A 26,406-nucleotide genomic window follows, 5' to 3' on the forward strand; every position below is an offset into this window, starting at 1 on the left:
CTCAAGATAAAATATAATTGTTATACATAAAGAGTCTTCATAAGAAAAGCCAATTAAAATTAGACTTTTAAAATTTATTTTTATTTTATTTCTTCTGGAGACAGGGTCTCGCTCTGTTGCCCAGGCTGGACTCGAACCCCTGGGTTCAAGTGATCCTCCTGCCTCAGCCTCCTGAGTGGCTGAGACTGTAGGCACACACCACCACATTTGGTTCCAAGAGTTATACTTTATTTTATTTATTTTATTTATTTGAGACAGAGTATCACTCTGTCGCCTAGGCTGGAGTGCAGTGATGCGATCTCGGCTTCCTGCAACCTCTGCCCCCCAGGTTCCAGCGATTCTCCTGGCTCAGCCTCCCAAGTAGCTGGGATTATGGGTGCACACCACCTCACCCAGATAATTTTTGTATTTTTAGTAGAGATGGGGTTTCACCATGTTGGCCAGGCTGGTCTGGAACTCCTGACCTCAAGTGATTCTCCAGCCTTGGCTTGCCAAGTGCTGGGATTATAGGCATGAGCCACCATGCCCAGGCAGAGAGTTATATTTTAAAGCAAAATTAGGAGACTACCATATCAGTGGTCTCTAATCTTTATGAGTGAGAAAACATTTGTGCACCTCCAATATATTTATATGTAATATATATGAAATATACATATACACTACATATTCAAAAATATTATGTACATTAGAACACATAAATAAAATAGGAAACTTAAAAGACTAAGATAAAAATAAACATAGATATTTGCCTTGTCAGTCTCTGAGGAGTACACTCTACTTTGGAGAACACTGCTCCATAATATTAGCAAACACCTATTGTGCTGGGTTGCATCCTAAGAATTCTACATATATTAACTCATTTAATCCTCATAACAACCCTAAAAGGGGACATGATTATTATGCTCATTTTACAAATGAAGGAGTTGAAGGTTGGAGGTATTCAGTGATTTGCTTAAGGTCACACAACTAGGAAGTGGTATAGCTGGGATAAAAACCCAGAAAGTATAACACAGTCAGGGCACTCAACCTCCATGCTGCACAGAGAAATGCAATTGATTAGCCACACTCTACACCCCACTCATAACTTCTCAACCCTTTGCTCATTTCACTTTGGAACCTCCTGGACCTGTTACCTTTTACTAAATTACACTAAAGACCAATAAAATAACTCTTTAAAATTGAAAACAAGTTATGAAAAGACAGGAGATTACAGGTGCTTTTTATAATAGAAGAGTATATCCTTTTGTTTACCCTGCATCTCCCCAAATGTTCTCGAACTGTCCCTCCCATTGATCTCTTTAGCAGACATCAATAATGCTACAAAAGACCTTCTACTGAGAAGGAGGAAATATTTGACCCGTGCAACTTTTTCTGCATTCATTAATTACAGGAGCTCCATTTTCAGAATAGTAAAGGAGACAGTGTAATTATTTTCTTCGAACTGTGTTTTGGGGTCTAGTGTAAGTCCCTAGTTTCATTACTTAAAGAAAAAACAGGACTTCTTAATATAAATCCTTAGTTTCATTACTTAAATAAAAAAAGAGGACTTCTTAATTGTTTATAGGTGACCTTGTAAGACACAACCCCAAAAAAGTAAAATTATTTTGAATATGGTGTCTCCTATAATCTGACAATGGTCTAAGCGGCATTTTTATTAGTAATTCTTATTTCATAAACAGATACATGACTAATTGGTCACACTCATTAATGAAAGTATAAATGTGGCTACTTAGGGATATCTTAATGGACAATATAAAAACAAGTCATAGCCCATTAGAACAATCACAAGTCATAATCACAGAGTTAAAACACAGTTAGGGAAAAATCTATCATTGATTCAGATTGTGATTGGCACCTATAGGTGCTCAATAAATAATTGGAACTGCCACCAAGGTTACATAAAAAGTTAGATGATCCCGATACTCCATCCTAGGATGTAACTATCATTAATAACATTTCTTTTTTAGGAAAAATGGATTACCAGATTCTAATTTGGATTCCAATCAAGGTAACACTGGTGTTCCATGATATCTCTGAAGAAAGTGATGGCTGCTCAGCAAGAAGAAACTCAGTCTCCAATCCCAGTTTTCCACAGCCCCATCCTCCCAATGACAGCAGCTAGCAGCTGAAAATAGGAAAAATCTTCCCAAGACCCCCACAGCCAAATTTTGGAAGAGAGATAATTTGGAATCTTTCCCTAAAAAGAAATTTAGTGATTTTTTTGCTATCTGAAGGGAAGGATCTCTGTTCCTGGCATACCACGGCCTTGCTATTCCCAGGCAAGATGATCCAGGATTAGTGTGTAACGACTGTTTGCTATTTTCTGTATTACGAATTTTTAAATAACATTTTCCTAGCAGGAAAGACATGTCTTTAAAGGACAGACTCCTATAAAAAAAGAGTTACTGCATTTACCTTGATGCTTGACAGGTATGTATTTATTTCAAGTAGAACACTTTCAAAGAGAAAAATTTCTAGTTACTTATTCAGAACAGCTATTCTATCAATGCATTTCTGTTCCCTTCTTGAATCAATGCTTTTCATTATTACTGTGACCATGATTAAAACTGAGAAGTAATAAACTGCATATATTTAAATTAATTAGAGTCTTCAAAGTTTTTCCTCTACCTCTTCTTTTCCATCTCATTTCTCTATGCAAGTTTTATTTTTTCTCAGATGTAGTTACCAAACGCTTTCATTTAATCATTATATTTGTCTGGGACTTCTTTCAAGCTATACCTATACTTGAAAATGTACCTGTCTCTAACCTCTGGTATCTTATTTTTTAAAACACCCCTGCTATTTCACCTTTACCTCGGATCCTTCCCTGGCTTCAGGACAGAAAGACAATATCTACTGGTTTCACATAACAAAAACTAATTGTTCCTAAATATCAGTCCTTAGATAATTGCTGTTATAGAGTTTGTACCATCTATAACAAAATGATGGCACAAAATATAAGGTGTACACACATAACACACACACACACACACACACATACACACACACACACATTCACACAAACCCCTCTACTGGTGTAAAGGTACCAACTAAAACTAGCTTTTTTGGGGAAAGTTTAGCATTTATTCTGAAATTATGTTATTAAACTTTTAAAATATTAAAATATCCTATTTCTTAGATAATAATGGCAATAGTAAATGAAAGTTTCTTCTTAAAAAATTTGAGTATTTGTGAAAATAAAATTTAGCTAGCCTGAAAATTTGTTTATAAGCAGAGCTTCATTATATTTGATGGTTAAAATTCTGTAGAGAAGTTTCTCTAGTCTTTGAAATTCAAAAGTCTGGAAGCCACTGCTCTAAACAACTGACCTGACCCTTCTTTGTTAACCTGCTTGTGACGTAGCCCCTTCATACCTGTTTCTTCATGTTATTTAATTAGACTTACAGGATGTCATCCCATCAACTCCATTTCCTTCATAAGTCATTCTACAGGAGTACAAAAATGAAAATGGACTTATTTGTCTTAGTCTCTACAATGCCTAAACTGTATCAGGTATAGACAGATGTCTATGTACTGTCTAATGCTGGTACTAGCACATCTTGCTTTTATTTCAAAATACTTTAGGAAAACCATTTGATTTGATGGAATCATCTCTTTCAATCAATGCATTTCTAAAAAGCAGTAAGGAAACAAATATGGGCAACGCTCTGTGCTAAAGCCAAAATTAAGTTGCTAACCAATTAGCAATAATTCAAAAGAAGATATGTAAGGGGGTGAACATTTTCTTCATTAATAAACAGTAATGTATTCTCAAGGATTATGGCTAACTACTTCATGGTTTTATTGAAAACCTAGACAAGGCACCTCTGAAGAGCTAAGCACCTGCTAGATTCATTTAATTTGAGTTTGGGTTGGATGCCAAGAATCCTGAATTCCACTTCTATTCCCATCACTAAGCAGTTGTGTGACCTTGGATGAGTTACCTCACCACCCTGAATCTTAATTTTCTTGTTCCTAAAAGACAAGGCATGTTAGATGATTTCTAAAATCTTTTGCCTGAGATCCTGCTTTCAATGAACCCAGAAGAGAGCAAACATTGTTATTCTGCTTTTCTACCTAGAAATAATATCCCCAAAACAACAACAAAAAAGAAAGAAATAACTCCAGATTCTCCAAGTTTATTTGAATAGAAAGAGCTGAGATGCAGAATTACGGTATCAACAATTCCAAATCCTGGTATTGCAGTCTCCTGGAATGACCCTAATTATCTCATTGGTATAAGTATAAATGTTGAAAAAGTTATCAGAGTAAACTAAAATTTAAATCTCTTTATGAAAATGATGACATATAGTAATTTAAGGAGAAGGATTTTTGCAAGATGAAATAAAAGATTGGATGCTGGAACTTTTCAATGAGTTGGAATCACAGTGATTAGACAACTCCTGTAAAAGCAGAACAGTACTACAGTTATGAATATAGTCCCTGGTGACTTACTGCTTGACTCATCCAAAATCATGCCCTTCCCACTCCAGTTAAAATGTTATCTCCCATCAAAATATGACATCTGAAAACAACATGCCAGTAACTCTAGGCCTTAGGGAACTGCAATGAATATCATTCAAATTAATTCTGACTGACATTTTGGTAAATCACCTCTTGAAGTCAGGAAGGGAACATTTTTAAAGCACTTGAGGAGTGCCAAAATAGAAAGGAGTAAAACCACATTCATCATGCAGGAGGTGAAGTGCCAGGCAAGTCTGAAGCCAAAAAAATGGCAGCCACATCATTTCAATTGAATGAGTGACGAGTCTTCATCAACAAGCGTGTATTGACTCCTGCTATGTAAATGGTATAACAGGTGATCTATATAAGGAAAGAGAAATATTTATGTGTACTCATTTATATTTTAGAAAGGCAGTTCAACAATTAAAAGCAAGATTTTGGAATCAGCAAGAACCTCTTCAAACATGGGCTCTGTCACTTACCAGCTGCTGGGCTTTAAGAGAGTGAATTTCCCTAAGATTCAGTTTTCTGAACTGTAAAATACAGATGATAGAAACACATATTCATATGATTGATGGCAGGACTAAATAAAATGATGCCTGTATAGTGCTCAGCACAGCTCAGCATAAATTAATAAATTAATAAAAGTTAGCTGTTGTTTCTATTATATATGTTAAATTAAACCCATTACAAATAGGATTAATTATAAAATAATGACCTAGAATTCTAATTACAATTCTATTTATAAATACTAACCCTTCCAGTGTGAGGAAACTAGTATTTATTTTAGTGATTTATTTTATAGTAATACTATGCAAGTCACCATGCTGGATGCTTTACATACATATATACATATATATATGTATGTCAAGATATATATACATATACACATATATACATACACACACATATATATGTGTAATTTAATTCTCTTGACACAAAGAAACTAAGGTTGAGAGAGTTTGAACAATTTGCCCAAAGGTGATACAGCTAACAGTTGTTAGAGTTAGGATTTGTCTTTAGGTCTTTCCTCAAAGCCATAAGCCTAATACTAAACTTGAATTAGGGATATCAAAACTATTACTGAGGCTACTTCTCTCTCAAATTCATTCCCTTCCTCATCCATCCTGCAGACACTGCTCTAGTTTGGAGATATCTTCATCCCTCATCACCTTAACTGTTACGATAATGACCTAACTGGGCTCATCTCCAGGATTTCCTTGCCCCAGTCCATTCTTACTTCCAGCTGGAAGAATAAACTTCTTGCAGTTCAGCCTCATGTATGCTCCTAGTCCTCAATGATTCCCATTGCTGACAGAATTAAGTACAACACGTCAGGCTTTCCATTGGTATTCTCAATAGCCAGGTGTTGATCCTTCCTTTCGTCCTTATTTCCCAGTTTAGGGCATTTTGGACACTCTAGTTGACCTGGATTGCCCAAGATTTCCTGGATAATATCCACTACCTTAGACAACCTAGACAGTGACCTGCTTTGCTGCCTTCAACAACAACTCCCTGTTCACCCTCCCCCTGCCAGCCTCCCCGACCTAGCCCCATCAATACATTACCCATACTCTGGGGTCTCTGCTCAATATTGCTTCATTAATAAAATCTTTTCTGATCTTTCATGACTGTTTGTGATCATCCTCTCCTTGCAATATCCACAGCTCTTTATTTTTGCCTCGACTGTGGTACTTTTCACTTTTTGATATATACTTAGACTATCATTTTCTTGAAAGTAGAAATTGAGTCTTATTTATTAAGCATTCCAATGAAATAAATATAGTAATAGTTATAGAGAACACTTACATACGACTTAGGTCCAGGCATTTTTCTAAGATCTCTTACACATATCAACTCAACCTAAACAACAAAAATATGAGACAGATGTGGTAGGCAGCCTCTAAAATAATCTACTGTGATCCCTGCCTCTTGGTATTCACATCTGTCTGCAATCATCTCTTCTTGAGTGAGGACTGAACACAATGGCTTATGATATGGCAAAAGTAATGAGATACCACTTTAGAGGTTCAAAGAGACTGTGAGCATAGGTGCAGTGACTCATGCCTGTAATTCCAGCCCTTTGGGAGGCTGAGGTGGGAGGACTGTTTGAACTCCTGAGTTCAAGATCAGCCTGGGCAATATAGCAAGACCCTGTCTCTACAAAAATTTTTTAAAATTAGCTGGGTGTGGTGGTGCACACCTGTAGTCCCAGCTACTTGGGAGGCTGACATGGGAGAATCGCTTGAGCCCAGGAGTTTGAGGCTGCAATCAGCTATGATTGCACCACTGCACTCCAGGCTGGGCAACAGAATGAGACCCTGTATCAAAAAAGAACAAAACAAAAACACAAAGAGACTTTGGCTTCCATCTCGTACCTTCTCTTTGTTTGTTTGCTTGTGGGAAGATAGCTGCCATGTTAGGAGAGAATGGAGGGGACCACGTAGCAAGGAATTTAGAGAGGCTTCTGACCAACAGCCAGAGAAGACCTGAGGTTGCTATTCAATTGTCTACAAAGAACTGAATCCTGCTAAAAAGTGTGAGCTTGGAAGCAGATTCCCACTCGGTCAAGCTGTCAGCGGAAGCCATAGCCCTTGCTGACACCCTGCGTGCAGCCTTATAAGAGACCTGGCAACAGAAGCACCCAGCTAAGCTACACTTGGATTCCTGACTCACAGTTTTGTGGTAATTTGTTATGCAGCAATATACAATACAGCAAATTTTATTAATATTCCTACTTTTCAGATGAGAACATTTAGGGTTATGAACTTAGTAAGTGACAGGAGCAAGATTAAAACCAGGATAGTTTAGTTCCAGAGTCCATACTCTTTATTTATTTATTTATTTTTTTGAGACGGAGTCTTGCTCTGCCGCCCAGGCTGGAGTGCCCTGGTGTGATCTCGGCTCACTACAACCTCCGCCTCTCGGGTTCAAGCGAGTCTCCTCAGCCTCCTGAGTAGCTGGGATTACAGATGTGTGCCACCATGCCCGGCTAATTTTTTTTTTTTTTTTTTTTTTTTTTTTTTGTATTTTTAGTAGAGACAGTGTTTCACTGTGTTAGCCAGATGGTCTCGATCTCCTGACCTCGTGATCCGTCCGCCTGGGCCTCCCAAAGTGCTGGGATTACAGGCTCAAACCACCGCGCCTGGCCAAGCCATTACTCTTAATCACAAAGCTAGGCTGCCTCACTAGTAAATCAAAGTTCTTTCCCTAAAGTGGATCATTAATTATAATATAGCCTAACGATGAAGAGTTGGCTGCAAAAGGCTTTGCAGTATCCTAATTCACAATTGTACTAATGGGTTGGTTTGTGTTGATATGAGACAGGCTTGTATTAAATATATGTATTTCAATGTGTTTATGTCTAACTTTCTAGGTAAAACTTGAGTCACCTGTGTAGCTTTTTTGAGATGTATGTAAATGTACACCAAGAAGCTCTGTTTATCTCAGTTTAAATTTAGAGCTTAAAAAACTTGGCACTAGGTATGATGAGGTTAAAAGAGGCTTTAGAATCTCACTAATCTGGATTTGTGCCTATGCACTATTAGTTACGGCCCACTTCTGACAATTTCTGCCTGTGCAATATTAGTCAAGGTGCATAACCTCTCTGAGCCATGACTCGCATTGATGTACAATGGGAACACCAACAGTATCTACCTCATAGAGGTATAGGTTTTGATTCTGATGTAATTAAATTGCTTAAGACAGTACCTGGTTGTTTTCTCTTTAAAGTCTTGCTGAAATGCCATGTCTTTAATAAACTCTTTGTTGACCACAGAAGTCAAAAATGGCCGATTCCTCTTCTGAATTTCTCTAGCATTTATCTGTCCTATTCATGTGACACATAATGATTACATTATCTGTTGGAAGGCTAGAAAACATCTTAATATCTTTATAATATTCAGTAAAATTATTCATTCAAAAATTCTTAATTGAACACCTGGTACAAGACCTGTGCCTTAGTAATGAGGGAGTCCCTAATACAGTGTTCTGAATAAAGAAAATGACCAGTAAATAGTTATTGGAATTATAAATATTTAATATTATATTATTGCATCATCATAGGAAAAAAGTTATCAAGTCTCTTCTGATGCATTTTGAAAATAATTGTCCTGGTACTGGAGAAGTAGAGGGATGGCTGCACTGACTTCCTGAGTCTGTGTCTCAGTGCAGTGCAGGATCTGTATTGAATGCAGCAGTGATGTCACCCTCATCTACATTCATCTCTGCAGCATATGAGGGAAGTTTGGAACTACATTTTCCACAAGCCCCTGGCCTTCAGATTTGGCCTGTGGGAGGCACTCCCGCAGACTAAAGCTCATCTCCCAGTGGCAATGGCAGGCAGGAAGCTTAGATTATCTGAGGTGTGGCCTGCTTTTGACTTCTGAGGATTTCTACGAAGAATCACCCACTACGTGCTACACACAGCTGAGGTCGTTGGCTGCAGCTTCCCTGCAAACCCTGTATCACTGAATCTCCTGGCATACTTTCTGAAAGGCCTCCTGACTTCACCCTCTCAGAATTTCCAAAAGTTGCATAATCCCTTAGTTCCATATTCAGTAATTACTAATTTCTAACCAAAATACTTTGATGGCTTTTGCTTTCCTGATTGAACTCAGACTGATATGCCAGGATATCGTTTGGTGATTCAATGGTAACAATAGTGTCATTCATTAAACACAAAATTATTCCCTAATAGAGAATTCTTCTTATTTTTCCCTGGGAGAAAGGACACTTAACAGCAATTACGAAAGCTGTAGGTGCCCTTCTAATATCAGTGAATTATGTTACTATACCTACTTCTAATGAATTTATTATTTATGATTTACAGTAGTCCCTGAAATTCTTACTTGTTTTGTGAATAAAAGCTATGGAAGAGTTGAACATCATAGCAAAATATAATGATACAGATTATAATGAAAATATATATTTATCCCTAATGTCACAGCCTGTGGCTCAGGCTCCAGAGCTAGATTGCATGAGTTCAATTTCTAGCTCTTTCACTTACTTGACCACTGTACCTATTTCCTCCTCTGTAAAGTGAGAATTAAACCTTGCAGGGTAGTTGAATGGAATAAATGAGTTAATATATGAAAAGTGCTTAAAACAGTGTCTGGCACTATAATAAACACTAAATATGTTGTTACTATTATTAACCATGCATAACTGTAAACATGTATAATTATAATGAAAATAACCTGAACTGTCAGCTTTATTATCATTATTACGATTAGTCACAACAGAAGGGAAGATGGCCAGGATCCTGAATCCCCAAATCCTCACCTAAATGCCATCTGCTGCCATCAATTCCTGATACACATGGCACAAGGGAACTCCAAGCAAGTGCACATTTATAACAGTCTCTTATCCTGGCAAACTTGGCAGCACCCATCAGAGGTTTCTTTTTCATCCTCTCCTATAAGCCTAGACTAGAGCAAGAAAACCACTTCCGTTACATAGGCCTTAACTTAGAGCTAAGGCTTAAAAGATATATATGCTTAACATTTATTTACCTTGTATTAAATGCCAGACAATATGCTAAATATTCTACATGCATCAAAGCCTCATGACACCTTGGAGATAGATAATATTATTACCTACCATCTCAATTTTAAAAAAAAGATATAAACCTAAGCACAGGAAAGATTGGCATCTTGCCCAAGGGCACATAGCTAGTAAGAGACAATGCTATCTACATTCAGAAAGTTGGATGCAAGAGCCCTTGCTGTTAACCACCACACACATGCTCGGGTGGTTACATTGCCCGATGCCCTGATTTCCACAACTAGTGGAGGACAAGCATTTTTTAAAATCAGTGAAATTATTTAAATCTCTAAACTCTTTCTTTGTCCTCAGAAAATTGCATTCTGTAACTCAGTTTGTCTATTATGCATTTTTTTTACTTAAGGGGAAGAAAAGGTTATGTATTTTAAAAAAGGTGAGGAAGCCATTGGAGGATGCTATAAATTTATTCTGTCAGGCAGGCCGAGTTGTGTGACAGTCAAAGACATGACTTGATGCAGAGATGTGAAGTGTGACTTTTTTGACTGTCACACTGGATGAGATGGATGGATTTTGGAACACATCCCAGGAAGCTGAGATACTCATGTGGTCAAGTGTTGGGCTCCCTGATCAAATCTGACTTGCTGTCTCCGAAGTCGTTGGATTTTGCCAGCCCTCCAGATGCTGCATTGTTATCTTTGCAAACACAGTTGGTCTGACACCATCTGCAAGACCCTGCATTGGGCCTAGCACTATAAGCCATTGTTTCCTGAGGAATTAATGGACATTCTCACATTCTACCTGTGTTAATTGAGTTACTTTCACACATGATAATGTGTTGGTTACCCAAGGCCTAGTTCTCACTTACACGCTCTGCACTAGATATGCATATAAATGGGAGAAATCCTGGAAGTTGCTGCCAAAATCCAGATAGCTTGCTATTCAGCAAATGATAACAGCTAGTGTTTGAAGAAATTATGTTTCCAGAAATAAATGTGCAGTATTCATATTTTAAGGAGCAAACTGGTGAGAGATCACCTGGGTGCATACTCTAGAAAGGATCCGATCCTGAATGAATCACTTGATTTATCCATATTTCAATTCTTTGCTGTGGTTTACACTGAGAAAATGATATTTTTCCATGTTCTAGAGCTATTTCACTCTAACATCATCACGGAGCAAAATGCAGGAAAATAAGCATGATTCTAGGCTCCCATCCAAAGGCGTTTAGTTAATGAATTATCCAAGGTACTTAGTTTTAAGGAAATTCCACTTACCTGCTGCAGTAGATGCTCTCTGATGAGAAGCAAATGGGAATAATAGTTGTCCAATTAACCCCCCCAAAACAGTTAAAGTGTGATATAGTTAAAAGAATATTCATCCTAAGCATTTCATTTCAACTTAAAATATATGACTGTGCTTCAGTTCAGCAATAAAACAAATACTTTTCATTTCTGTGTGGACCTTTTCACTGAATATGGGCCTGTCTGCTGATTGGCATTTCCCTTCATCTTTCTTGCATAAACTACATCCATAATGCATTTTCTAGTGAGTTCTAGTTTGGGTTTCTTCAACTTACAGAGACTTACACAGAAATCTGGGAGAAGTAACCATACATGTTTTCAGAAATTTAGTTGTCACAGAAACAAAACCTTTTTTACATTAATATTTCATGGACGTAAAATGTAATTAAAATTATAAGTAATTTTGTGTGATTAAAATACCAAGTAAAAATAGTATACATGGGTGGTTTATGCTATGGTTTAGATATGTTTTGTTTGACCCTGCCAAGTTTCATGCTGAATTGATCCCCAATATTGGAGGTGGGACCCGGTGGGAGGTGTTTGCATCATGGGTGTGGGACATTTAATCATAAATGGCCTGGTGCCATTCTCACCGGAGGGAATGAGTCAGTTCTCACTCTTCTTAGTTCCTGGGAGAACCGGTTGTTAAAAAGAGCCTGGCACCTTTTTTCTCACTTGCCTCCTCATTCTGCATGCACACACTGGATCCCCTACCCCTTCCACTATGAGTGGAAGCAGCTTGAAGCCCCACAAGAAGCAGATGCTGGCATCGTGCTTCTTATATGACCTGCAGAACCATGAGCCAAATCAACCTTTTCTTATAAATTACCCAGGCACACAAACAGACTAAGACAATAGGCTTGGGGACAAACACAACTAACTCTTGATAAGCATGCAACTTTTCTCATAGGAACAGAAGTGTGTGGGATCCCTAGCAAGTAGCCTACTGGCCACTTGCACTCCATGTGCTATGGTCATCTGTCAGCATATTTTATGAAAGGAACAGAAAGAGATGATTAATCCAACAACTTGATTGTGTATTTCTACATACTCACTCTGACTATATGTAAACACGACCTACTATGAAGTCCTCAATTATGCAGAATTTGATTATCTGGCACTTTCCCTTACCATAATTGCATAATGGAAAAAAATGTCTATTTGGTATTAACCTCAAATATTCAAAACACAGTTGGAAATATATATTTTAAAAAATTTGGAATTGTCCAAACTATTTACATTACACACTAGGGTAGGTTTTAGCATCTGAAGAATTGCTAGCTATCCAAAATATATCTCTTTTATGTCCAAGATTGTTATGTGTAGTCCAGCTGTAACACAGCTAGAATCATATTTCTATCCTTTCTTCAGGCCTAGAGAATAAATAACATTTTCTATTTTTACTTGTTATCCTAGTAGGTTGAAGACAACAAATATATCTTAACTTTTAAAAGATGTCTAATTGTAGTATTGTCCTTTTGATTACAGAATTTGTACGAGACACACTCGATATTTCAGGGAGACAAAAAGCTCACCTATCCAAATAAAACCTCTCAGGTAATTTACGTGTTCACATAAGACCATCAGAATTATACGACATGGTCTTTTCACTAATACTTAACTCAAAATCAGATAAACCCCATGGACAGAGATGAGGAATTTAATCCACTCACAGGTATTTTCTGAGGGCTTTCCATGTAGGAGGAAGAGTGTTTGAGACATGGGAGCGTTAGCTAATATCACACATTTCCTGAAAATCCTAGTTAGAGTTGCCCATCTCATTGATAAAGAATGACCACACACACTTAAAACCTTCATTTGAAAACTTGAAAATGGGACCCTGAGGCTATCATTTTGAGTATTTCTTTACAGATTACAAAAGAGCTAACAGTTCCAAAGTCTCCAGGAATTGTGGGAATTTTTTTTATTTGTTGGGGGATGACATGGCTATCAAAAGTTTCCCTACTTCGTTCTCCATGTTTTTGTGATCAAGAAATATTTTATACAGATATTTTGCATAACACTTTGATATAGAATGCAAGTTGATAAAAAATTCAACAAAAGTGATAAGAAATTATACTTTAACATAAAATTTCTACGTGACATGCTATTTATCTGTTTAATACTTCATGCTGTGCACAACATAAAATCAGTTTGTCATAACCTTAAAGCATTCTTTTCTGGTTCTGAAAGCTCCAGAATAAACTGCCATTCTTTGACTTTCTCAAGCATAAAATGAAAACTGTTTTTTTTCTTTGAAAAAATGAATTACCCTAGCTTGACAGAGGGTAATTAGCATACCCAATGCAAGTTAAGAGAATGGGTTGACAAGCACAAAGAAGACTAAGAAAACATGGGCACATTTTGCATGTGTTTTAATACATAAATGATTAAAAACATAACTATATATGTTAATTGCCACCAACTGCAACACAACCCTATTGGAAGACAATATTAAGTCATGGAAAACAGTACATCTTTAATTATTTGTCTATTCTATAAACAAGTTTAATTGGAATCTAAAAACAGCAAGGGACAAAAGCTCAGTTCATTAGGGATCAACTAACTGTAAAGGGCAGATAAAAACCTTTTGTCTAATACAGATGTACCTCCAGAGCACCACCGGAGAGCACCAGGCAGTGCAGTAATCAGTAATAAGAGGTGTTCTCATTATTAAGCTTATAAAGCATAAACCAGGTCACCACAAGCTTTGAAGGTACTGATCATCAATTATTTCGCTAATTGTTTGTTCTGTTTGCATGTCTCAGGGTAAAAGGAAAAAGTCACTGAAGCGAAAAAGAGACACCAGTAATTGCTACCTCAGTGCCAGTTGGTTTTTAGTATCTCATTATTTATGATTTGTTTTGTTGTGCATATGTGACTTTAAGTCTACTGTATTAATGTATACCCAAGAAGCCTACTGTGTAACACTTCTGAAAGAATTACACAAATTAATCAGCAAACCTAGGCATAGAATCTGCCCCGCAAAGTCCTGCAAGACTGTTATTACCAGTGAGTGTGTGTGTGCGTGTGTGTGCGTGTGCACATGGGCGTGTGTATGAATTCAAGAACCTTCACTTATGGTGTTGAACTTCTTGCTGTCAAGGAAGTGCTTATGTAGCCATGTTGCAGCGTAAAAATGCCAAACTTTTTCTGGCCATTGTCATTTTGTTTACAAGCATAACAGGGCATTCTGACTGTCCTCAAAAATGGATTAAACTTCTCTAAAAAGGCTGGGCACAGTGGCTCATGCCTGTAATCCCAGCACTTTGGGATGCTGAGGTGGGCACATCGCTGGATCTCAGAAGTTCGAGACCAGCCTGGCCAACATGATGAAATCTCGTCTCTACAAAAAAAACACAAATAAACGAACAAACAAAAAAAACCCAGAAAATTAGCCAGGTGTGGTGGCATGTGTCAGTAGTCCCACCTACTTGGGAGATTGAGGTGGGAGGATCACTTGGGCTTGGGATATGGAGGTTGCAGTGAGCCAAGATCACACTACTGCACTTCAGCCTAGGTGTCAGAGGGAGACCCTGTCTCAAAAAACAAACAAACAAAAAACCCCTCTAAAATAACAACAACAACCCTAATTACTTTGCATAATTACTTTAGGATAATTATTAAGTTGAAGTTAACATGAGTAATGAATCTGGAACATCATGGAATTCCATAAAAGGATTTGATTTTCTCAGTTCTAGCCATAAAGATAAGAGGTACATTAGGATGAAGACATCACTTCCTTAGAGCTGTGGAAGTCATTAAGTGCACAGCACAGACATTTCTGGCCATTTATAACTTATAAGGCAACACCTCTATATTATTCTTCCTTCTATTCAGTAATGTTTCATTAACAGATTAAATATTACCTGAAACCAAAGGCTTCATTACTTATTGTTAAACTGAAAACAGAAATTCTCTAATAAAGAATGTTTTTAAGTTATGTTCAGAGATGCACATTTATACATTATAAAGGTTGGGGAAACTGATAGAAGTTGGTGTTTATGTATGTCTTAAGCCAAGGAAAATACTATTTTGTCTACATCAGACTTCGAAAAAGTCAAGAAATTCTTTCTTAGAAGAGATCTTTCAAGGTCCTTTCGTACCCTGCCGACTTAACTCTGCAGAATGCAAAAAATGATAGGACTTTGCTTTTGCAGAGCTAATTTCTTCATATCACATTGAAGTACTTAGATCCCTAGTAAAGAGCTTTAATGGTCTCTGTCTAGAAGAAATAAAAGTAAATAATTGGCCAGGTGCTCACATCTGTAATCCCAGCACTTTGGGAGGCCAAGGTTGGTGGAGCATTTGAGGTCAGGAGTTTGAAACCAGCCTGGCCAACATGGTGAAACCCTGCCTCTACTAAAAATACAAAAATTAGCCTGATGTGGTGATGGGTGCCTATAATCCCAGCTACTCGGGAGGCTGAGACAGGAGAATCACTTGAACCCAGGAGGTGGAGTTTGCAGTGAGCCAAGATCGTGCCACTGCACTCCATCCTGGGTGACAGAGCAAGACTCTGTCTCAAAAAAAGAAAAAAAAAAGTAAATAATTACCATTGAAGTAAACTTTAGTCAGTTGTAGAAACTTGACAGAGTCCATGCCCTTTCTCAATGGAGCCAACTTTTCCTGAACAAACTGTGCAGACAGGATTAAACTCATATGACAACATTTCTCGTTCTAAGGAAGGTAAAGCCCAATTCTCTTTCTAATATGAAAAAAAACAAGGTTATTGAAAGATACCTGGTTTCTTTACAAAATTAACATGGGGAAGAATTATTTAAGTACTTTGTAGGAGAATAGATTTCAGGTAACTGCACCTGTACTGTGGAAAATTACTCTTCAATTATGCAAAGTAATTAGAGTTGTTGTTCAATTGTTATGAAAAACCTGCAGTGTGCTAGAAGGTGCATGCAACTCATGTAAAGATTCCATCATTGGAAGAAGGTGAGGGAATATGATTTGAGATAGAAAGCAGAAGAAAAAAGAAACCTGCTAGGGAAGAGGTATTTGTAAAATACTTAACTGACACACAGTGAGAAACTATTTAAAACATATTTGTTGATCACTTATAATTTACCTAGCATGCTAATAAGATTAATGAGATTTTCATGTCATTAAAATTCCCTTTTTAAAGATCCCTTTTTAAAGAATGAACTGTGCTAAGTGGTAATATGTAATTACAAATGGTCAATATATTACTTTAAATCTGAGTTTTTGAACTCTGTATAGACTGATTTTAAAATTTATTTTTATGAGACAAAAGTAAAAGACTTAAGGCATGTTACAATCATAAAATAAGTAGAGGAAATGTTATTACCTTAGTAATTTTTAGGTGTTTCTTGGCGGCAAATTCTTTATTCCCAAGGCTGAAGTTTTTAAATGATTTCATTGACAATGAATAAAAACTCATGAAGAAATAACCTTCATTTCACTTCAGTTGTCTTCCACATGCCTGCTCAGTGAGATGAATCAAGGCTCTTGAAACATTTGTTTTTGGTACACATAGTAACTCTCCTTGATGGTATAGATGGCATTGAAACTGTAATCACGACCACGACTTAAGAACGATTAAGGTCATCAGGCTACAATATCAATATTCCATCAAATCTGTGAGAGGGGATTTCATTCTAGGGTGTTCCCTTTGTCTTCTTCCCTTTTGTATTTCTATCATTGTCCATATTTCTATCACCATGATTGTAATCACTGACCTCAACAATAATAAAATCAAGCAACTGCTTGATAACTCCTGTAACAGAAATTGAACTGAGCATAATTAAAGTTTGGTTTAGTACTTGTTAGTTTAAAAAGTAAAATCATCAAATCATAACTATCTATTAATACCAATTGACAGTCTTGGTTCCATGAACTCCAGCATATCTCTCTTTCACTTACACTACTCTCAGATGAATTGTAAGCTAAATATTTGTTTCTAAGACTATCTTTTTACATTTCTCTCAGCCTTCATAATAACAGTGACACCGAGCACCACAAGCCTCCTGTTGAAAGTCGTAGTTTCAGTTAATTGTTGATACTAATGTGAAACCCACATTGCATGCTTTATCTTTTTTTAAGGCTCATAACTGAGTTGTCCATGTTTTCTGCCTTCATTTTCTAGCCTCTCAGTGAGATAGGAAGCACGCTTTAAAAACATCACCTCCCTCAGGACTGATTGTGCCTTAGAACTTCCACTGAAGTCAATAGGTGCTTTGTGTACACTCAGAATGGACTCATAATGAGCAGAGTTGATGAGAATCCAGCTTTCCAAGGATGACTAGTGCTGAGTCTTCAAGGTCATTCATCATTTTCATCTGAGAAGGGAGACCCTTTATTTGCTCTCTCTTCTCAAATAGGTACACAATTAAAGGAGGAATTATTCCTCCCAGTGGCAATCACTTTATTAACAAAGGGCACGTTGAGCCCCCATCTCGTCTCATTGCCAGATGGTCTGTGTGCCCAAGCAACTGAAGGCAGCCTCAATGAATATCTTACTTTTTTTCCTCAGAACTGCTGGCTCCATTACTTCTCTGCTGGCAAAAAGTGAAAGAAAATCCCCCTTGTAGGTTTACACTGCATTATTTAATTTTTTTTTTTTTGTAAACTATGAGTCAACATAAACAAAAGTGGCACCTTATAGGTTGCCTATCCAATAATTAGGTTCAAATTACCATTTCTTAAGTTCTAAAAATCTGATATTATGAGCCCATATTTAGAATTGTCTGCTGGACAAAGTTACAATTATGATAAAGTAGAGAAAAAGCCTTTATCCTAAATAGCATGCATCTTGTCAACTTTCATCAAACATACCCGGATAACACAATGCTCATAGTAATTTGTAAATTCACTTAGTAATAGAATTCTGGACTTCTGACAATGTCATTAAACCTAACACTCCTGAAATTTTCATAGTGCACCGAACATGATTTAACTGAGAGATGCTCTTGATCATATTTGTAAATAAAGACCTGCTGCCCCCAAAAGCATACCATTCTTTTTCTAGGCATCAGTAAGTAAAGGAGAAGGAAAGTATCTCAGGAGGAAGATGGTTTGGGATAAAATCAACAAAAGATGCTGTCTATGCTAGAAGGATAGCATAAGTTGTAATAAACAACTCCCCAAATCTCAGCAACATAATACCATAAAAGTTTGTATTTATTGTGAGGTGCACTGCTCTCCTGTGAGGCTATTCTTCAAATGGTGACTGAGAGATCTCAGCAGCCTCCATCTTATAGCTATGCCATCTGAAACTCTTGGCCTCCAACAATACCATAGGAAGGAAAGAGAGAGGTGGAAGAGGTATAGCAGCTCTTAACTGACCAGCAATGACATGTATACCTTCCACCCAGTATCCATTGGCTACAACTAGTCACATGCCCCCAACCTCATAGAAGGTCTGGAGAATGTAGGTGGCCACAAAACATTTGATGACTACAAACTCACGCTACTACATTTTCTAAATAGCAAAGAGATTATCTAAAATGAGGATAAACACATAGTGGCACTGATGCCAACATACTCCCCAATGCATTGTTCTATGACTAGGGTTTGCTGTGATGAATAACAACCAAAAAAATCAGACAAAAAACAAAAGCAAACAATCAACAGAATCCCCTAGTGATGGTCCTTTCCTCGTGGAGTTTCCTAGCCAAGTGGCTTTGGAGAAGCCTTTAGTGTCGCTAAGTTTCATACTTCCCACCTGTACTACAAGGATATAATGTTATCTCCTGGCAGCATTATCTTGAGGAATAAAGAAGGATGTTGTGAGAATTAAATGAGATAACATATGTTAAAATAAAACATCTAACAAAATTCCTCACACATTTTAGGTGCTTAATAAATGTTATTTCTCTCCTACAATAAAGACCTATATAAATAGTATTTATAGCTAATATTACTTTTGGTGGGATGAATTACAAGGTAGTAATTAAAAGACTAGATTCTATCAATTTGAGCAGCAGCAATTGAAAAACATTAAAAATAAAATAAAAGAATGGCTCTCGAGTCCAATAGTCCTGATTTAACATGAGCGGATCACTTAATCTCTGTGACTTTCTACAGCCCCCCTCAATGAGAACTACACAGCATGATCACCTTAACTTATTCTAAGATTTGTGACTGATAGAAGTCAGAGATGGAGAAAATTTAAGGACACCAAGAAGTGTGGTTCAGAGAATCAGCAGCAAGTCAACGTTGTGGCCAGTCCCGTTTTGTCCTTGTACCTCAGTACTGTGAATTGTGATGGTTCCTTCAACCCTTCCTGCCCCAGTTTTGTTTGGTCCAAATAAGCCCTAACTTTGACCCAGATAATGCTTGCTCTTTTTTAAGCCTAAGACCCAGAAGCATACTTAATGGCTATGTCAGAGGCATTTGAACCAGAGCAACTCTATCTTTAACAGGGACTGGGTAAAATGAAGCTGAGACCTACTGGGCTGCATTCCCAGGAGGTTAGCATTCTCAGTCACAGGATGAGATATGAGGTCAGCACAAGATACAGGTCGTAAAGACCTTTCTGATAAAACAGGTTGCAGTAAAGAAGCTGGCTACAACCCACCAAAACCAAGATGGCAATGAAAGTGACCTTTGGTTGTCCTCACTGCTCATTATATGCTAATTATAATCCATTAGCATGCTAAAAAAAACTCCTACCAGCACCATGACAGTTTACAGATGCTATGACAATGTCAGAAAATTACTCTATATAGTCTAAAAAGGGGAGGAACTCTCAGTTCTGGGAATTGCCCACCCCTTTCCCAGAAAACTCATGAATAATCCACCCTTGTTTAGCATATCATCAAGAAATAACCATATAAATGGCCAACCAGCAGCTCATGCTGCTGCTCTGCCTATGGAGTAGCCATTCTTTATTCCTTTGCTTTCCTAATAAACTTGCTTTCACTTTGCACTGGGACTCACCCGAAATTCTTTCTTGTGTGAGATCCAAGAACCCTCTCTTGGGGTCTGGATTGGGACCCCTTTCTGGTAACATCTACACCTGTTATCTTCAGCTCCCACAAGGCAGTTCCTAGAAGTACCTTCATATAGTGTTAGTATGCCCAGTTGTTCCCATGCACTCCAAAACATGAGAACGAGTTTCCAGAAACAGAAGAGAATATATTTATAGATAAGATCTAACTCTATTTGAAGAAAAGGGAAGATTCTGAGAGAAAGTCTTGGCCTTGGCCTGGTTAAATTTAAGATGCAAACTATATATAAACAAAGATAAAATGAAGTATAAGAGGCAGAGAATTTGGCAGAGGACTTCAATCCTAACTTTCATTGAAAAAAGCAAAAGTTAATGACACCTACAGGTGAAATAATCATGTTTGCATTTCTGTAGTTTGTATTTTTCCCTACACAAATTTAAGGAAAAGAAAAATGGAACTTAGTTATATCTGTGTGCTATTGTGTTTGGAGGTAGTGGGATGCCTTGTGGCTTATCCTGTATAGTTTCTTTTCATTTTTCACTTTTGCTATTATTTAAATTTTCATGTCTTATCTTCCTAACTGGATTATGTATTTACTTACAGACGGAAAGAGTTCTTGATACTTCCCAGCAGAGTGATTAAGAGAATGGATGGTCAACAGACAGATTTGGGTTTGAATCCAAACTCCCAGTGAAATATGTAACCTTCGGCAAATTACTTAACTGCTCTGAGTCTTTGAAGAAGAAGAATACTATGTACAGGGTTGAATAGTGTCCCCCAAAGACTCATGTCCTGCCCAGACCTCAGAATGTGACCTTATTTGAAAATAGGGTTGTTGCAGATCTATTATTAAGAAACGGTCGTATTGGAGTAGGATGGGCCCTTAATCCAATCTGACCAGTGTCCTTACAAGAAGAGGAGAACACCATGTGAAGAAACAGAGAGGGACAACAGCCATGTGACAACAGAGACAGAGACTGGAGTTAAGCAGCTGCAAGCCAAGGCCTGCCAAGGATTGTTGGAAACCACCAAAAGTTAGGAGAGAGGTGTGGAACCAATTATCTCTCTGAGCCCCCAAAAATGAACACTTACATCACCTTCATTTTGGACTCCTGACCTCAACTGTGAGGTCAACATTTTTGTTGTTTTAAGCCACTAAATTTGTTATAATTTATTATGGCAGCCCTAGGAAACTAATACAACTTACTAATAACACATTATAAGTGTTAATAGAAACAGTGTGTGTGGAGCACATACCATGATGCCTAGCACGCAGTAATCACACAGTAAGTATTAACTCTTTTTTTTTTTTTTTTTTTTTTTTGACAGTCTTGCTCTGTTGCCCAGGCTGGAGTGCAGCGGCACGATCTCAGCTCACTGCAACCTCCGCCTCCCAGGTTCAAGCGACTCTCCTGCCTCAGCCTCCTGAGTAGCTGGGACCACAGGCACGCACCACCATACCTGGCTAATTTTTGTATTTTTAGTAGAGATGGGGTTTCAACATGTTGGCCAGGCTGGTGTGGAACTCCTGACCTCAGATGATCCATCCGCCTCAGCCTTCCAAATTGCTGGGATTACAAACGTGAGCCACTGTGCCCGGCCAAGTATTAGCTCTTATTTACCTATTAAGGCCGGGCACGGTGACGCCTGTAATCCCAGCACTTTGGGAGGCTTAGGTGGGCGGATCACTTGAGGCCAGGAGTTCAAGACCAGCCTGGCCAACATGGCAAACCCCCATCTCTATTAAAAATACAAAAAAAAAAAAAAAAAAAGAAAAGAAAGAAAAATAGCCAGGCATGGTGGTGGGTGCCTGTAATCCCAGCTACTCGGAAGGCTGTGGCAGGAGAACCGCTTAAACCCAGGAGGCGGAGGTTGCAGTGAACCTCCACGTCCCGGATTCAAGCGGTTCTCCTGCCACGGGAGACTGCGCCACTGCACTCCAACCCAGGCAACAAAAAAAAAAAAAAAAAAAAAAAAAAAACACCAAAACCTTACTTATTAAGAGAATGAGAGTCAATATACCAAAAAACTGTCCTCTTCATTCAGAATTTCACTAGAGAATAAGGCAATTGGAATCCTCCCTCTCTAATTTCTAAGAGTAGAATAAATCATGTAATTATAAATAAACATTAAATGTTGTTGGTTGGAGTTTTTGGGTGTTTGATGGTTGGAGTTTTTGGGTGTTCGATGCTGGCCATTTTAAGTAATGAGGCAAAAATGAGCTGACTGAACTAATTAAAGAAAAATAAATTATTGAATCTGAGGGTTGCACAGCTGGGAAAACATAGGGCATAGAAAATATTGAGGCAGGAAGTATATAACCATAGATCAGTTGCTGGAGAAGCAAAGAAAGAGAAATCAACTCTGAGCAGTTAAATGAGAGAAGAAAAATTCCTGATAGCAGGCCAAAGCAAGCAAACAGACTAGGAGGAAGAGTACAGACTTCAGCAAACAAAGGGACTTTTGGGCTAGATTTTACTTTTCCTACTGCCACTTTTTAAAAATAGAATGCTTATTCATTTTTTTCCTCCAAAATCTTATTTTCAGGAGTAAAGGATTTTTGAAAATACAAAGGAGCACAAAAAATAAAAAGCACTCATAATATTCTGAGACAGAACCTATTTAAAATCCAATAAATTAAGTTCCCTGAAAACAGGAGTCGTGTCTGTCTTGTTCACTGAATTCCCTCCTCTGTGCCTGCCAGGCAGGAGGTATGCAATAAATATTCATTATATGATAAAATGAGCTTGTTTAAGTATATTTCCTTCCTGACTTTCTCCAAATGTATACCTTTTGGGATTACGCTCTATCTGTTGTTCCACTTGAGAACTGAAGTTCTAGCTTTCTAGTTTCGGCATTTCCTATCTTACAAGTATCAATCAGGGCAGCCACTGTGCACTGGGAAAGTTATTATAACACTATTTTGATGGACACAAATGGCAAATGTGGGTTCTAGTCTTATTGTATGTTTCGAAATCTTAGAAAATATAAGAGCAATGATTTTCATAAAATGTTGCAGGTGTTTCTCATGAGAATAAACTCAGGAAACAAAATTACTTCTGTAATTTATTATTAGATTTTAAAAATAGAAGAAAGAAAATATTAAATTAAACTAAAATTGATAAAGTTCTGTTACCTAGAGAAAAGCACTGTTTTACTTTCACTTCCTTCCACTTGAGAATAAATACATATATTCATGTGGTTTTTTTTTTTTCAGTAAAAAAGTGATTACATATTACATACTGTTCTGTAACTTGAATATTTTATTTTAAAAAATTTATGTTGGCTAGACATGGTGGCTCACACCTATAAATCCCAGCACTTTGGGAGGCTAAGGTGTGTGGATCACTTCAACTTAGGAGTTCAAGACCAGCTTGGACAACATAGTGAAATCCTGTCTCTACAAAAAATTAGCCAGGCATGGCACCACATGCCTGTAGTCGCAGCTACTTGGGAGACTGAGGTGGGAGGATCACCTGAGCTCAGGGAGGTTGAGGCTGCAGTGAGGCATGATTGTGCCACTGTACTCCAGCCCAAGCAACAGAGAGACCTTGTCTGAAGAAAAAAAATACATACTTTACTTAATAAATATATTTAATATATATTCTCTCTCTATATATGTGTAATTATAAATAAACATTTATATATGAAACAAATATATATATATAGAGAGAGAGAGAGAGAAAGAGAGAGAACATAATTCCATACTCCCATGGCAAAATTAGAGATCTAATATTAATGACAGTATGAGATTCTATAAAATAGCTGTAGCATAATTTATTTAAACTGCCCCATGTTGCTATATATACAGAGCATTTCTATTATTTTGATATTCCAAACAATGCTGTGATAAATATCATTATGCATACATCTTTGTGCACCTGTCCAATTATTTCCTTAGGTCACTGTCCAAGAAGCAGAATGTTGTGTCAAATGAATTAAGAGTTTTTGATACTACTGCAAAATTGTACCCAGAAAGACGGTATCAGGGAGACATTATCAAGATGGCTGACTAAAGGTGCCCAGCACTTACCTCCTCCATGAGAAAAAGATGAAAACAACAAAAAGATAATCACAAGTTGAATACAACGTCTAAGAGACAACAATGGAATTCAACAAAGAAGCAACAAAGACCCTCAGAGGCAGAAAAACTTGAAATGGCAACATAGGTAAGTGAAGCAGCCAAATGGGATCAGCTCAGAGCCAAGAGGGGCTTCCCATCGCAGGGCAAAGGTTAAGTGGGAGATTCCCCAGTAGTCCACATTCCCAGAACATGTATCTTTAATCCTGACTACAGGAGAGCCCCTCATCCCTCACAGGCCCCGAGTCCACTACAGGGAGCTGTGTAGAGTCTATGCAACTGCATTGTCCCTGAAAGAGAATCCACACTGGATGCTCCACAGCCCCCAGGAACCAGGCTGATTTAGCACGACACCATGTTGAGAGCAGAACTACTGCCAGACTAAACCTTTCCGTGGGACCCAGCAGCTCCTACATCTACATATTCCTGCAGTCCCAAAAAACACCCCCCATATCCACCAAGAGGGCTGTAGCACTGTGACACCACCTGGACCCAGGGGTGCAGCTGCATCCCCAGCACCTGGGCCCACATAGTAGACTACATCATGGAAATGTGGTTCACTACATCAGGGAGGCTCCTCCTGGACATAGAGGAATGAAGTACACAGTCCCTAGAACCTGAAAACTATTAGCTTAGAGCCACTACTGCCAAGAGCAACTCTGCCCAACCCCAGTGGTAGGGCTGCCACATGACCACTATCCAGAGGACTGAGGACCAGTCAACCCAAGGTCTGCCATTGCCATCACTGGTGGCTCCACCCCCTCCAATGGCAGGAGCACCACATACCCAAGCACAGTCCTCAGGGACCTGAGGACTTGTCTGTCCAGTGTTTTCATCTCCAGCAAAACCACTCCACAGCCTCAACAAACAATTGAAGTATAAGCCCCTGCAGAACTCACAGACACTGCTGACATTGATTACAGCTGAAGAAATCACAGGGAGACTACACTATTGCACCCACCCAGAACCAAAGTCAAAGCACCCTACACAACTGACACAGTAGATACATCTACAGGAAACTCTTTCCTTTTGAAAGCTACTACATACAATTGAAAGAAATGACTGTGACACCAGATATGCAGATATCAACATAGGGACACAAGAAACATAAAAAGCAAGAAATATAATTCTGTAATGACGGACTCCAAGAAAAAGAAATCTATGAAATGCCTAAAAAAGAATTCAAAATAATGATATTAAAGAAATTCAGTGAGATACAAGAAAAAACAGATACATAATACAAAGAAATTAGGGAAATAATTCATTATCTTAATGAGAAATTCAACAAAGAAATAGATATCATAAAAAAGCATCAAACAGAACTTTTGGAACTGAAGAATTTAATGAATGAAATAAAAGTACAATTAAGAGCTTCAACAACAGAATAGAATAAACAGAAGAAAGAATTTCTGAACTTGAAGATAGGTCTTTAAAAGTAACCCAATCAGATAAAATTTTAAAAGAAAAGCAACTAATAAAAAGAAGAGAACAAAATAAAAATAATGAAAAAATTCTATATGACATATGGTATTCCATTAAGCAAAAGAGTATTTGCATTTTCAGAGTTCCAGAAAAGAAAGAGATGAGGAAAAGCATAGAAAACATATTTTATAAAATAATTGCTAAAAATCTCAAGTCTTAGAATATATATAGACATCGCAATATAGGAAGCTCAAAAGTTCCCAAATAGATTCAACCTAAAATGATTCTCTCTGAGGTACATTATAATTAAACTGTCAAAAGTCAAAGACAAAGAGAGAACTGTAAGAACAGCAAACGTGAGAGAAAAGTGTGAACATGAGTTCACAAGAATCTCCTCAGATATCTAATTTCTCAGCAGAAATATTACAGACAAGGAGAGAATGAGATTATATACGCAAAGTGCTGAAAGGAAAAGAAAACCTGTCAGCCAAGAACACTATATCCAGCAAAGCTATGATTTAGAAATGAAGGAGAAATAAATTCATTCCCAGAGAAGCACAAACTGAGGGAATTCATCACCATTAGATTGTCCCTACAAGAAATGCATAAAAGAGTCCTACATCTGTAATCAGAAGAACAATATCTACCATCATGAAAACACATGAAATTATAAAACTCACTGGCAGAACATTTCTTCAAAATATTCTGA

Source organism: Pongo pygmaeus, chromosome 15 (assembly GCF_028885625.2).
Source record: "Pongo pygmaeus isolate AG05252 chromosome 15, NHGRI_mPonPyg2-v2.0_pri, whole genome shotgun sequence".
Taxonomy (NCBI): Eukaryota; Metazoa; Chordata; class Mammalia; order Primates; family Hominidae; genus Pongo; species Pongo pygmaeus.